General features: G+C 44.3%; 1 pseudogene; it reads right to left on the bottom strand.

Moving 5' to 3' along the window:
* Window positions 1-3,175: 3,175 nt before the first annotated feature.
* LOC125527569 lies at window positions 3,176-9,216 on the bottom strand (annotated as a pseudogene).
* Between the last annotated feature and the right edge of the window lie 3,665 nt (window positions 9,217-12,881).

The raw sequence follows: 12,881 nt of genomic DNA, 5'->3' as shown, positions 1-12,881 counted from the left end.
CGGAGAGGAAGATGGCAGCGAGGCCACCTGGTTGGAGGTCCGGCGCATGCTGGCGGCGGCGCCGGGTGGGGCGGGCAGGGCCGCTCCTCCCTCAACACCACCCGGCAGGCTTGTGACGAATGATGGTGGTGTTTTCTTTTGCAACATCCAATCTATTGCAAGAAAGATTTGTGCAACATCAGTTATGTTGCAAAACTTTCTTCCGTAACACCATATAAAGGTGAAGATAAAGAAAAAAATTGCAACATCTTGCAAAAAAATTCTGCAACAATACCTTTGTTGCAAAAAAAGTGAAGACAGAAAAAACCGCAACACGACCTATGTTGCGAAAATAATAATCCCGCAACCCAACCTATACTGCAAAAAAAATCTCAACACAATCTCAAGTGTTTCCGCAAAAATATCATTGTTGCAAAGAAGAGAAAAACATTCAGCCGCTTGATTTTGTAATATCCGATGGCTCGCGACGCTTAGCAGCCCCCATATTGGATGGGGCAAATTCTATACTACTAGTATCGATGAAAGAAAAAAAATCTATAGTAGTATGGTGTTCATAATTAGGGATGAGAGGCCGGGGCATCGACCGGTTGGCTTTAAAGCATCTACAACCGGATGTCCCAAACCCGCTCTATACGCTCGGACGGACTGCTCAGTCACTGACCGGTGACGAAAAATTGACCCAAACAGCGCCTCAAACGCTCGGGCTGACCAGCACCTCTCATATCCAACCCAAATATGGGATAGATATGGGGGCGCCCGGGCGCGCCCGTCACTCGCGCCCAGCCCACGCTGACCCACCCGAACCCACATATATTTCTCCACATCCGCTCGTCGGACCAAACCCTGGCAAGTTCCCCATCACCTGTCGGGTGGACTATGAGTCCCACCTGGACTGGTGTGCCCGTCGTGGGAAGGAGGGGATAAGGGTCGCCGATGCTCGTCTCCCGCCCGACATGGCGGCCATGGGGGCGGCTCATGCGACGAAGCGGGCAGCCGCAGAGGAGGAGGTCATCCGCGCCCGTGTTGTGAAGAAGCGACAGCGGAGGAACACGCGCGCCCTCGCCCAAGAGCGGAATCGGGCGGTCCATGCCGTGACCGAACTGCCATCAAAGGAGGAGAAGGAGGACAACGACAGTGAGGACAGCCCCGGGATGAGAAGATCCGGCTCGATCCCTACTGCGTCTTCGACCGGTACTTCTGTGATAAGGACAACAAAGGCGCCAAGAAGGGCAAGGGCAGCCGTGGATGATCTTCTCCACCATAGCCGTGAAACAACATGTCATTTTTCTTATCAAGAGCACGACATTTTTTATTATTAAGAGCATAACATTTTTTACTATTAAGATTATGACATTTTTATTACTAAGAGCATGTCATCTATATTATCAAGAGCATGGTGTTTCTATTATCGAGAGGATGTCATTTTTTAATTAGTAAGACCATGGCAATCTAAAAAAATTTAAATCAAGAGAATGACATTTTTTTCATATATAGCACGGTAAATTTATTTTTAATGACATGGCATTTTTTATTTTTGTGGCAAGGCAATTTGTGTGTGTGTGAGACTTTTTCGAAAAAGAAAATACATATCATGGAAATTTTAAAATTTGCCACATGACATATTTTTGTACCAAGGCAATTTGTGTGTGTGTGTGTGTGAGAGAGAGAGAGAGAGAGATTTTTTCCAAAAAATAAAATACATATCATGGCAATTTTTAAATTTTCCACATGGCATTTTTTTTGTGCCATGGGAAAAAAATTAATCATACCATCACATTTTCCTATATCTATTAGACCATGGTAGTTTTCATTAGGCCATAGTTGTTTTATTTATAGGTAGCATGGCATTTTTATAAGTGAGAATATGGTAATTCTATTTATGGATAGCGCGACATTTTTATTTAAATAGACCATGGTAGTTTCATTGTATGTACCATGACATTTTTATTATTTGGGCCATGGCAATTATATTTTGATTAGACCATGGCAGTTTCTATGTAAGTTGTCTATGGTAATTTTAATTAGGCCAGGGTAGTTTTATTATATATAGCATGGCATATTTATAAATTAGACCTTGACAATTTTAGTTACTATACATTGCAGTTTTAATATAAGCAACATGTCAATTTTTTTAATTAGACTATGGTAGTTTCATCAATAAACTACTGTGGCAGTTTGATTATAAGCAAACATGAGAATGATTTTTTGCATTGTTCTCATGGCAACTTATAGGATTTTTTTGGCATTTTCATAACTTAACACTTTTTTTATAAGAAAACACAGTGGGGAAAACCCCCACTGCAACACTGGAAAGTGCCACCATCTCTCTCCTCACCCCAATTAGCTAAGCGCGTGTAGAAAATGAGGAGATCAGGTGTCAAATGTTCTTGGTCTTGATTACCTGTGATGAGTGAGAAGAATCTATTTTCTATTTTAAAATGCATTAAGAAGATAGAAGTACATTTTTTTGTGCATAAAATTTAAATGCCAAGCATATACTTCATTGGTGGACGGAGGGAGTACACTCTAGCTAATCTTGGTCACTCCGAAGGTAGCACCGCTTGTTGGTTGCGCAGTCTTCCAAATTGTGCTCTAGTGTACGTGTGTAAGAGCATCTACAGTCGGACTTGGCAAATCCGACCCCTCAAACGCCTGCAGACGCGCCCCGGCACGTCCGCGGACAGTGACCGGCCACGGCTCAAAAAATGTATTCCACATCCGGATACCTCAAATCCATATTATTACATGCAACGTGAAACCAGATCTAAGCGGAGATCACCCGATTCCGCTCCCCGCTCGCCCGTCTCTGCAGTGGCCATGTCCGGCGGCTGTCTGCGCTCCTTAGAATGTTGGTCCGGCCGCCGGCAAGGTAGAGCAGGGCATGGGACACGAGCTAACTCAGGGGACTCGACGAGCTTGGGTGGCGAAAGGAAGTGAAGTGGCTAGGGTTTAGTCCGGCGAGCGGATGAAGAGGAATTTATGTGGGGTCGAGTGGGCCAACGTGGACTGGGACCGACGTGGCGGGCGTGCCCGGGTGCCCCCATATCCGGGCCATGTTTGGGTTGGACATGAGGGGTGCTGTCAACCCGGGCGTTTGCTGTCAACCCGGGCGTTTGAGAGCCATTTGAGGGGACCGTCTGGGTTGAAAAAAGTGACCAGGCAGCATGTCCAGACGTATGAGACAGGTTTGAGAGGTCCGGTTGTAGATGCTCTAACATTATTTATGATGAATACAATCCACAATACCCATGCAAAAAAAATCACTGGATGACACATGAGTTGGGGTCCTCCCGGGACTGGTGGACCTCGTGTCGGTGTTGACGGTAGGGGGGTGGCCGGTAGGGAGGGGAGTACGGGGGGATGAGACTGTGCGGCAGCTCGGTTGGGTTAGATTCAGGCTTCTGTTGTCCCTCGGGCGGGTTACGTCCAGGCATTTTGCGTCCCTCGGGTTTGTTCATCAACCCCTCGCCCATTGAGAAGATATGCGACCCCGTGCTGACGATCTGCACATTGAGTTTGGCCTTCTGTAATGCCAGCACTAAGACCACCGGGTCCAGGTCCCCCACCACAGTTAGCGTCCCCTCCTCCTCGTTTGCCGCTACCGAATTGGTCCCTGGCAAAAAACAAAACAAACAAAGCATCAAGCTTGCTATAAAATTCACATGGCAATTAATCATGGGCTTCCCTACTACAAAACAAACGTCAGATTTTTATACCATGGTAAATCAAACGTTTTTCATGGCAATTATAGTTGGCGTGAAAGGATTTGCCATGCTTGCTAAAGGAAACTGCCATCATCACGACAAATATAATTGCCATGAAAAACCTTGCATTTACCATGGTCAAAAATCCGACGTCATATTTTTAACATTACCGTTAATGATCGAGTGAAAAAATATGATATGATTATCTTTCCAAACTTACCATGGAACTTCGAAAGGACTTTGAAGGCACTGGACTTCCACCGCTTGTCTGTAATGTCCACTATCTTGATTACGATCACCTGCGAAAGGAACCAAATGGATTGGGTAGGGATGAGATATTGAGATCGATAGGATGACCCAACAATGTTGAATTAATCACACAGGAAGCAAACGCTTAGAAGCCGTTGTGATGAAGCGTTTTGCTATTGACGAGACTAGGCTAGGAGATATATGTTGGATCTACCTAGTCCGTTGCCTTTTTGTCTGTATTTTTGGGTGTTGATGTAAGGATGTTAGTGGTAATTTACTAAGGAGTCCTAATGTTCTTCCATTTCCGAAACCATTAATGTCCACCAAGAATCACAATCTTTTCTAAGGTGTGAGAAGTAACTCTTTAACATCTTAATGTTGATCAAAATTGTCTAAACAAAACAAAACAAAAACGCCATACATTTCCAGATGGACAGAGTACATTAGATATGACCGTGGGTTTGCATGCGCGTACATGGTTTATAGCTCAGTCTTTTCTTATACACTATGTCAGCTAAAGAAGACAAAATTTATGTGATATACTGGATTATCTCTTAGTGTTATCTCTAGTAATCACAGGTGATAAATGGATGGCCTTGCTACATTTGGTCCAATGAAGTCTTCTTTGATCAAATCGATGTATTCTGAGACGGTGAACAACACTCGCCACTTTTGCCAAAAGTTTATTATGAACTAAAAGTACTGCCGAAGATCAAACACTTCGTTGGTACCTCATAGGTGCTAGTGTAACCGAAACTAAGAGCAAAGTCCAAGGAGCAAGTGGAATGAGAGTAAGAAGTGCTGTTTTGTGACGAGAAAGAAACCATTCAATATCAATTTCTCTTTCCCATGTCCCTTTTCTCAACTTTTGTGGCGGACACATGGCTTTTTCTCGGAAAATGGTTGGCAGGAGTTAGTGCACAACTTAATTAATGCTCAAACACAGAGGGGGAGGGGGGTACGCTTTATGTTGGACTATTTGAAATTGGTGCAGTGATTATGTTTTAAACAAAATTAGAGTTTGTAACTTAGCCTACCCACTGGTATGTGGTGCTTATTGCAGCATGCGGAATCACAGGAGTCTCTGCCCTCTGAGTGAAAAAAACTTGGAGATAGTAGCGCACACTATTTTTCAATGAGTCTAGAAATAAGATTTATGATGCATAAGTGCAACATGTAATTTTTTGGTGGTTGTTCTAGCCCATCAGCAAGTTATTTACTTTATTTCTACGGATGGATTAGAACTCCGTAATAAAGTTAGCTGTGTGCATCAATCGATGTATAGGACAAGGGCTTCCCATTTTGGAAAAAACCTTTGTATACTTCTAAAATTACAAGGTTAATAAAATAAAACAAAAAACACATGACTAAGAGAAAACTTCTTTTACAGTGGAAAAAAATGGCTTAACTTTCTTACTAATAGATCATCTCCAAGCTTAGATTTCCGTTTCTGTTTTTTCCAGCTTAGGAATCACAATTTGTGGCATTGGAGATAGCATCGTTGTACTTCTCGTTAGGTGGATTTTGTTTGTCTTTTTTAGATTCACTTTGTACTTTTCATTTCCTCAGAGTCCTTTCTCATAATTTGGAGATTTGTACTTGTAAGTCATGCACTTACCTTCTATGATGGTACAAAAGGAAAGATTATAACATGAATGAACATAAAAATTTCATGAATTTATTTGGAAGAAATTAAACTTATGACATTAGGGATCACACCTTCTGCACCGATGATCGCGGGTCATTCCGTAGCTCCACACTTGCTTGTTTCTTGCCATCACTTCTCCTGGTAGAAAAAAAAGTCAGACTTTTGCAGGAGAAAATTTTATTTTTATACTTTTATAGCTCGAATAAACACTAAAGATTCCTGACATTTTTAATTGCACCTGTCAAATCCATGTAAGAAAACACAAAAACGGTAACAATAAAAGGTGGAAGTTGAGTTGGGCCCTTTCTGGCTATTATTATGCCATACAGCAGAGATGTGATTCAAGAAAGCAATGGGTTAGTGCAGATTTTTTATGGCTAATTAATCCTCAGTTTGTCTGCCATTGTGCTAACAATGCTGCGGGCTGTTATGCACTTCTTTGCATAATCAAGAAAGAAAGTGTTGAACCAGGATAAGAAACCATATACCTGCTAATCAACTGAGAATTGTTATGGGAGCTTTGCTTTATAGCTTGCTGGGACTCTTGTTTTCGACTTCCAGTATGTTCACTTGATGTCGATGGGTGTTTCCCTCGCACCAAATGCTGTTTTTCTAGAGGACCATACTCTTCCACAACAATATCTGATCTTTTTATGCTGACGTTACTATGATGTTTGCCAGTGGCATCCTTGAATGCAGACTCTGCAGCTTGCAAGTCATATTCCTCTGCACCGACGGTTGACCCAATTATTCCAGAAATCTCCTGGACGTTTGACAGGTGCTCAATGCCCACAAGCAAACGACCGTACTGTTCTCCTCTGTGAGAATTGAAACCTAGCTTAATCCTCTGAAGATTGGGCATTGCTCCTTCCTCAAACATCAGGCGCAGTACGCCACACCTGAACTCAAAATATTCTAGAGCATTAAATGCTCCAGGTGTGAAGCCAATTAGTTCTGTAGTTCGTCGCTGTACATGCAATGTGAGAACAGTCAGGGCTGGCAATCCTCCCAGGATATGGATATCATCCCTTAGCAGTTCACCGACGACAACTTTCAGAATGCAGAGGTTGTTAAGCTGTCCAATCCACTCGGGGATTCTACAAATGGGTGGCAACAACTCGATTGTCATCACTGATTTTGGAGGACTGCTTGACTCATCCAATAAATTGGCAACACTAGGCACAGTGACATTTCTGGGTATACCAGTCACTCAGGCAGTTCTGTCCCACCTCCGAGACGGAGATGCAACAAGCTCTGAAGATGAACAACATCCGATGGAATAACTATTACTCTTGCATTTATTTCAAGTGTTTCCAAGTGTTTCAGACCTTGCATCTGATCTGGAAGATATACGGTGTCGCTGCAGGTGACCTGCAAATATCTCAACAGAACAAATTCACAGATAACCCTGAGGTCGAAGTATGTGCTTGGTTGATCACTCCAAATATGAAGGTTCAGAAATCGAAGAAGCTTAAACTCCACAACTGAAGGAAAGCAGCTCATCAGTCCAATAAAAGTAAGCGACCGAATTTGTGATAGTCCAGTACTTGCTGGTGTAGTTGCAAATGGTGCGCCGCCAAACTGGAGGGACAAACGACTAACCTTGTTAGAAAGCCGCAATTGCCTCTGAGAATAATCTATCACAGTGATAAAATTATCTTCTATGGACTTAGAAGTAATAAGATCATGTACCATGTGATTCACTGCATAGTACAATACCGCATTGCTATAGTCTATGTCTATATGTTGGATCATGCCCATATTTACAAGCATATCAAAATAGCTCCCGGCCACTTCCATTTTTTCTTTCTCTGTTGGTGCACGGATAAAACATTCAGCTACCCATTGCTTCATTATATCTTCCTTCAAGATTATATAGTTCTCCGGGTATATGCCAAGATACAACAGACATGTCTGAACACAACTGGGAAGACTATTGTAGCAAAAGTTCAGTATCTCGTCGGAAGTTGTACTTGTTGGCAAATTGTTCTGTACGTGCTCCCAGTTCTCTACTGCATTTGCTTCCCTATGGCTTACTAGAACACTGGATATGCTGATAATTGCCTGTGGTAAACCATCACATATTCTTATAATCTCATCTGACACTTCATCTAATTGAGGAGATTTCTCTTTTCCAGAGCCAAACACTGCATTGGTGAACAATTGTTTTGATTGACTGACACTGAGTGGCTCCATCTTAAATATGTACTTGGACTGGTAACTACAGCATGCTAGGGCAACATCCTCAATTTCTGTTGTTGTTATTATCCTGCTTCCATGATTACCCTCTGGGAAAGCACATGTAGCAACATCCCATACTGATGTATCCCATATGTCATCAATTATAATAATATACCTGATAAAAAAAGTCTAATTAGAAGTATGTGGAACACCGTAAATACCCCAAGCACACTTAGACCAACCATTGGAGCACTACCCTCGTACTTTCCAGTACCTATCCTTGCATATATGTGTGCCACCCTCGTGATACCCTTTAACTTTTCAGGAGGAAAAATAAATAAATTGATGGATAAGTGCTAGCACATAAGAGTTTCCCGATTAAGTATTAAGAGCAAGAGATTGTCTACCATCTATTAAGTGGTTCTGTGGTCAATTCACTGTTAATGCATAGAATGAGCATGGGACTTGTATACTATCTGGTACAAAGGCAGACAATGAATGCAAAAGGCAGAACAAGGTTAGGAAGCAAATACTCATGCGCTGGAATACAATGAATGCAAAGAACACCGGAATGAGCATGGAACGTGGCATAAGACACTCTGATCTAAAAGGTTGACTTGTAATGTTTCTCAGAATGATGAAACTTCGATGAATAGATTAAGCGAGTTATAGAAATACATAGTGTGCGTAGGGCCAAGAAAACCCATACCTTTTATCCTGTAGATGCTCGGTGAGATCGTGAATGAGGTCGTCCACCTCGCTAGCATCAGGTGGTTGGTGCGGACGAACTTGTGCGAGTATGCTCCTTAGGATCCTCCTCATGTCTGGTTTCTTGGCCGTCCGCACAAAAGCCCGGCAGTGGAAGTAGTCCCTGAGTTTGTGCTCACGCCATAGCTGTTTGGCAAGCGTGGTCTTCCCGATCCCTCCAACACCGACAATGGATAACACCTTGAGCTGCTCATCTCCATCGGTCAGCAATTGGCAGAGCCTATCAACCGGGCCACCCTTGTCATGAAGGCCGACGACTAGACCTGTCTTCCGGCCACGGTGGTGGATGATTGGAAAGACATATGTGTGGCTGGGGACGCTCTCAAGCCTGTACCTCTCGTACCGTGCATTTGCTTCCTTCACACGGCCCATGAATGGTGACATGTTGTGGATCCAATCTTCTTCAGTGTCGACAAAGTTCTCCATATCATAGGATAGTTCGCGCACATCCTTCATCCAGATCCTCGCTGTAACGGGAGGGTCTCGTGCCTTGGAGAGCTCCAGCAGCCGGGTTCCGAGTTTCCCCATCTCATCCTTGTGTTCTGTATCAAGGAGCGCATCCAGCTTGTGTGCAAGGGAGCCCATGGCACCAAGAGAAGCACTAATCGGCGGTAGCAGCAGATCCATGTCGATCTCTCTGCAACCGGAACAATAGAGTAGACCTGCAACCAAACAAAAGAGTACTAATATGTATTACTCCATCCATTCCAAAATATAAGTCTTTCTAGAGATTTCACTATGGACTATATACAGATGTATATAGCCGTGGTTTAGAGTGTAGATTCACTCATTTTGCTCCGTAATAGTCTATATTGGAATCTCTAGAAAGACTTATATTTAGGAACGGAGGGAGTAGATCGATAATAAATTGGGGATCTATCTACTAATCTATATGCATGACAAAGTATACTAGTCTGATGTCGATGCAGAAGCCGAAAAATCTCCTCCTGCATCGACAACAAATGAACACAAAAACATAATAGATGTTGCTACTGGAGTATAAATTAGAAATGGAATCACCCGTCGGGCTGCCAGACGGAGGCGACGCGGTCAGGATTCTTCTCGGCCTGATCCGGTCCGACGCTGACGATCGCCTGATCCGGTCCGACGCTGACGATCTGCGGGACGAACTTGGCCTCCCACAGCGCGCTCACCACGCCCACCACCTGTCAGCGTCCCGCTCTCAGCACGATGAACTTGGCATCTTCTGCAAAAGCAACCGGATGGATTGACAGGCATGAGATCCATAGAACGGACCAAGAAATGTAAAATTAATTACACAGCTAGCAAGTAAGATGATTTTGATGCGACAGAATCAGAGTTGTTACTTACCATGGTGATCGATGGAGCAACTGAGCAAGGATCCGGGGCAGAAAATCGGACCTGGAAACAGTGGGGGTGGGGATTGAGCGCGGCCGGGCGGGGGATGGATGCTGTGTGTTAGGTTGAGTGGATGGGGAGAAGAGGGAGCTGATGCGGGGTCGTCACGCCCCCACCTCGACTTCGTCCGTGGGCCGTTCGTCAGATGGATTGATTGCCTCACACTGTAGCCAGCCGGATGGAGCAACCCCAAGGCGCTCACGCGCATTTTTGCCTGTTTTTTTGTGTCTGTTTGGGTCAGATGTCGGGCCGGTGCACCGAACCAACCGACCCAACTCTTGTTCGCTCAAAAAACAATTTTAACATAAAAAAGACCCGTGATCAAAGATTATGCCAACGATGATGACATCGTCCAGAGTTCATGCCGGCAGCCGACATACATGCGAGCCTTCAAAAATCACCACATATTTCAGACTGGCACACCTGCCAGCGCCCGACACAAATGCTAGCACACAACAGGGGTAGGAGTTCAACCACGTCATCTCGACCGTGGTCATGCCGGCATACAAAAAGATGGCGCTCTCCGTCGTAGATCAATCGTCAAGCTTGAGCATGTCGGCATGCATGTTCTTGAACCATGTCCTTTTCCTCAGTGATACCGTGCTCAAGTCCACCTTCATGATCTTCACCCTTTCAACATGCAAGCGAGCGTCACTTCTTTTGCTTTGGTCTTGCCTTTGGTAGCCTCGCTATCGAGCATCTTTGCTTGCATCTCCGGCTCCATCCCAAGCATCTTTGCTTGCATCTCCACCTTCATCTCGAACTTCTTCCTTTGTCGAGCATCTTTGCTTGAATCTCCACCTCCATCTTGACTTTATTCGCCTTCATCTCGAGCTTCTTTCCATTGTATCTCTATGTAGGCCTTCATTTGCTCTTCTTTGTCTTGCCGACACTTTCCTCCCTTGTTTCCTTTTGGGTCATCATGCCTTGAAAAGTTTCTTGCAAGGGCAATCGACACCACATCATGCTTTGTCCTCTTTCTTGGAGCTTGTCTTTCCCCATGGCCGCGACTTCTCTCCCTCACCACGCTCCTTGACGGCTTGCGGCCCTCCATCCTTCCAGAAAAGCGCCATATCGCCCCTTGAATTTCCTGTTGCCATTCAGAGGGCGGCTTTCTCTTGAATGGGTGTGTATGTGGTAAATAAACAGGACTGATCAAAAGAGCTCAAAAGAGACAACTATCAAAGGTCCATAGTTCCCAAAATTTAAGCCATAATGAAACTATATGCACATTCACTTACTTGGCATAATCCCTTCACGTGACAACCAAAATTTCAGCAAATAAAGATTGAAATGAAGTGCTTAAGAGCCTTGAGGACGATATAATTGTGGGTGTGTTAATGAGCACTTTAACATCATGTTTTCTACATGTCTTTCACTGCCTAACTTATGTTTTTATGGCTCCACCAAAGAAAAACTCTTTCGTGCATTCCTGGCAAGTAAGTGTTGTCTAGAATAAATAGAATTGAGTGTTCCAAAGTTGTTTATCTAAAGATCAAAAACTTTGTGTTGTTTCTCTCTGCATCACTAACACTTGCACAATTACCATGCCATCACTACAGGTATACTATGTTTTCAGGTTAAGAAGCGGAGAGCTATCTGAGTGTACCGATCCTAAGTGAACCAAAAACTTCTTGTTATTTCGGTTTAAACAACTAAGTTCCTTATGATTCAGTTCTCTCGATGTTGCTTGAGGGCGATCAAGTTTAAACTTGGGGGAGTTAAATAAGTGATATTTTAACACTCATTCACCCTTTTGTTGAACCAAGACATTTCATTAAAACCGAGATATTCGCTCGTATTGCTACAAATGACTAATGAATGCAAAGGATTCCACAAATCCTCTTTTTGATGTGTTTCCACCAAAAATGGGGTGTGATTATTAGGTTCTTGAGTCATGATTATTGGGTAAGGGGTGTTTCGTATTGCTTTCTCCTGTTACAACATACGGACTCTTATGCTAGTTAAAATATAATATTATAAATGCCGTCTATTAACTTGGCCATATACATAACATGACAACTCTTTATAGCCGATTGTTGTCTCCCATGCTCTTAGGCTAGCCGGAGACTTAACTACTCCCCTCCATCCAAAAATACTTATCGTCAAAATAGATATAAATAGATGTTGTTGTTAAAATGGATATAAATAGATGTATTTAAAATTAAAATATACGTAGATATGTTCATTCTTTAAACAAGTATTTTCGAACAGAGGAAGTACTTGAGTAGTAGGTGCGGTCATCTCTCACGAAGGGTTTGTGGGTGGAAGTGGGTTGGCTCTACTTGGTGTGCCTGTGTGGCCACTGCAGCAACCTGGTGAGCACACCACAATCAGAGCCATAGTCACCACACCTCAAGTTTGGAGGAGCGAGCGGATCACCGGCGAGCGCAGGCATGGAGGTGGCGGTGGCGGTAGTGAGCGCTGTGACGAAAAGCGTGGTGTCGAAGCTGCTCACAGTCATAGAGAAGAGGTACAAGGAGTTGAAGGACCTGGAGGGCGACATCGGTTTCCTGCATCGAGAGCTCGCCATGATCTGCGGATCCATGGAGGTTCAGATCTCGCACAAGGGGCAGCCCAGTGCGGTGGAGATCCTATCCATGGAGGAGTTCCGCGCTCTGGCACATAACATCGAGGACTGCCTGGACCGGTTCCTTCCCTGCGCCGCGTGCGAGGGGGAGCTCCAGATCCGCGATCCAAGAAAGTTCTGCCATGAGATCGCGAGGCTCAAGCGGGAGCTGGATGCGGCGCATGAGCGGAAGGTCAGATACAATGCAGACTTTGGCTCCGCCGCAGCCGAATCGAACCTGGACGACAACCCCGTTGACCCAGAGAATCCGGGCGCCTACGGGGCTTCTCCTGCGGTGGGCATCGAGGAAGCAAAGCAGGAGCTTTGCAAGTCCTTAGTTGATGGCGGCGGCGGCGGTGGCCAAGCTAGCCGCCGGGAGCTG

The sequence above is a fragment of the Triticum urartu genome, unplaced genomic scaffold (genome assembly GCF_003073215.2).
Source record: "Triticum urartu cultivar G1812 unplaced genomic scaffold, Tu2.1 TuUngrouped_contig_4257, whole genome shotgun sequence".
In the NCBI taxonomy this organism is placed as follows: domain Eukaryota; kingdom Viridiplantae; phylum Streptophyta; class Magnoliopsida; order Poales; family Poaceae; genus Triticum; species Triticum urartu.
The sequence above is the reverse complement of the archived record's forward strand: the minus strand, read 5'-3'. Positions and strand labels throughout refer to the sequence as shown.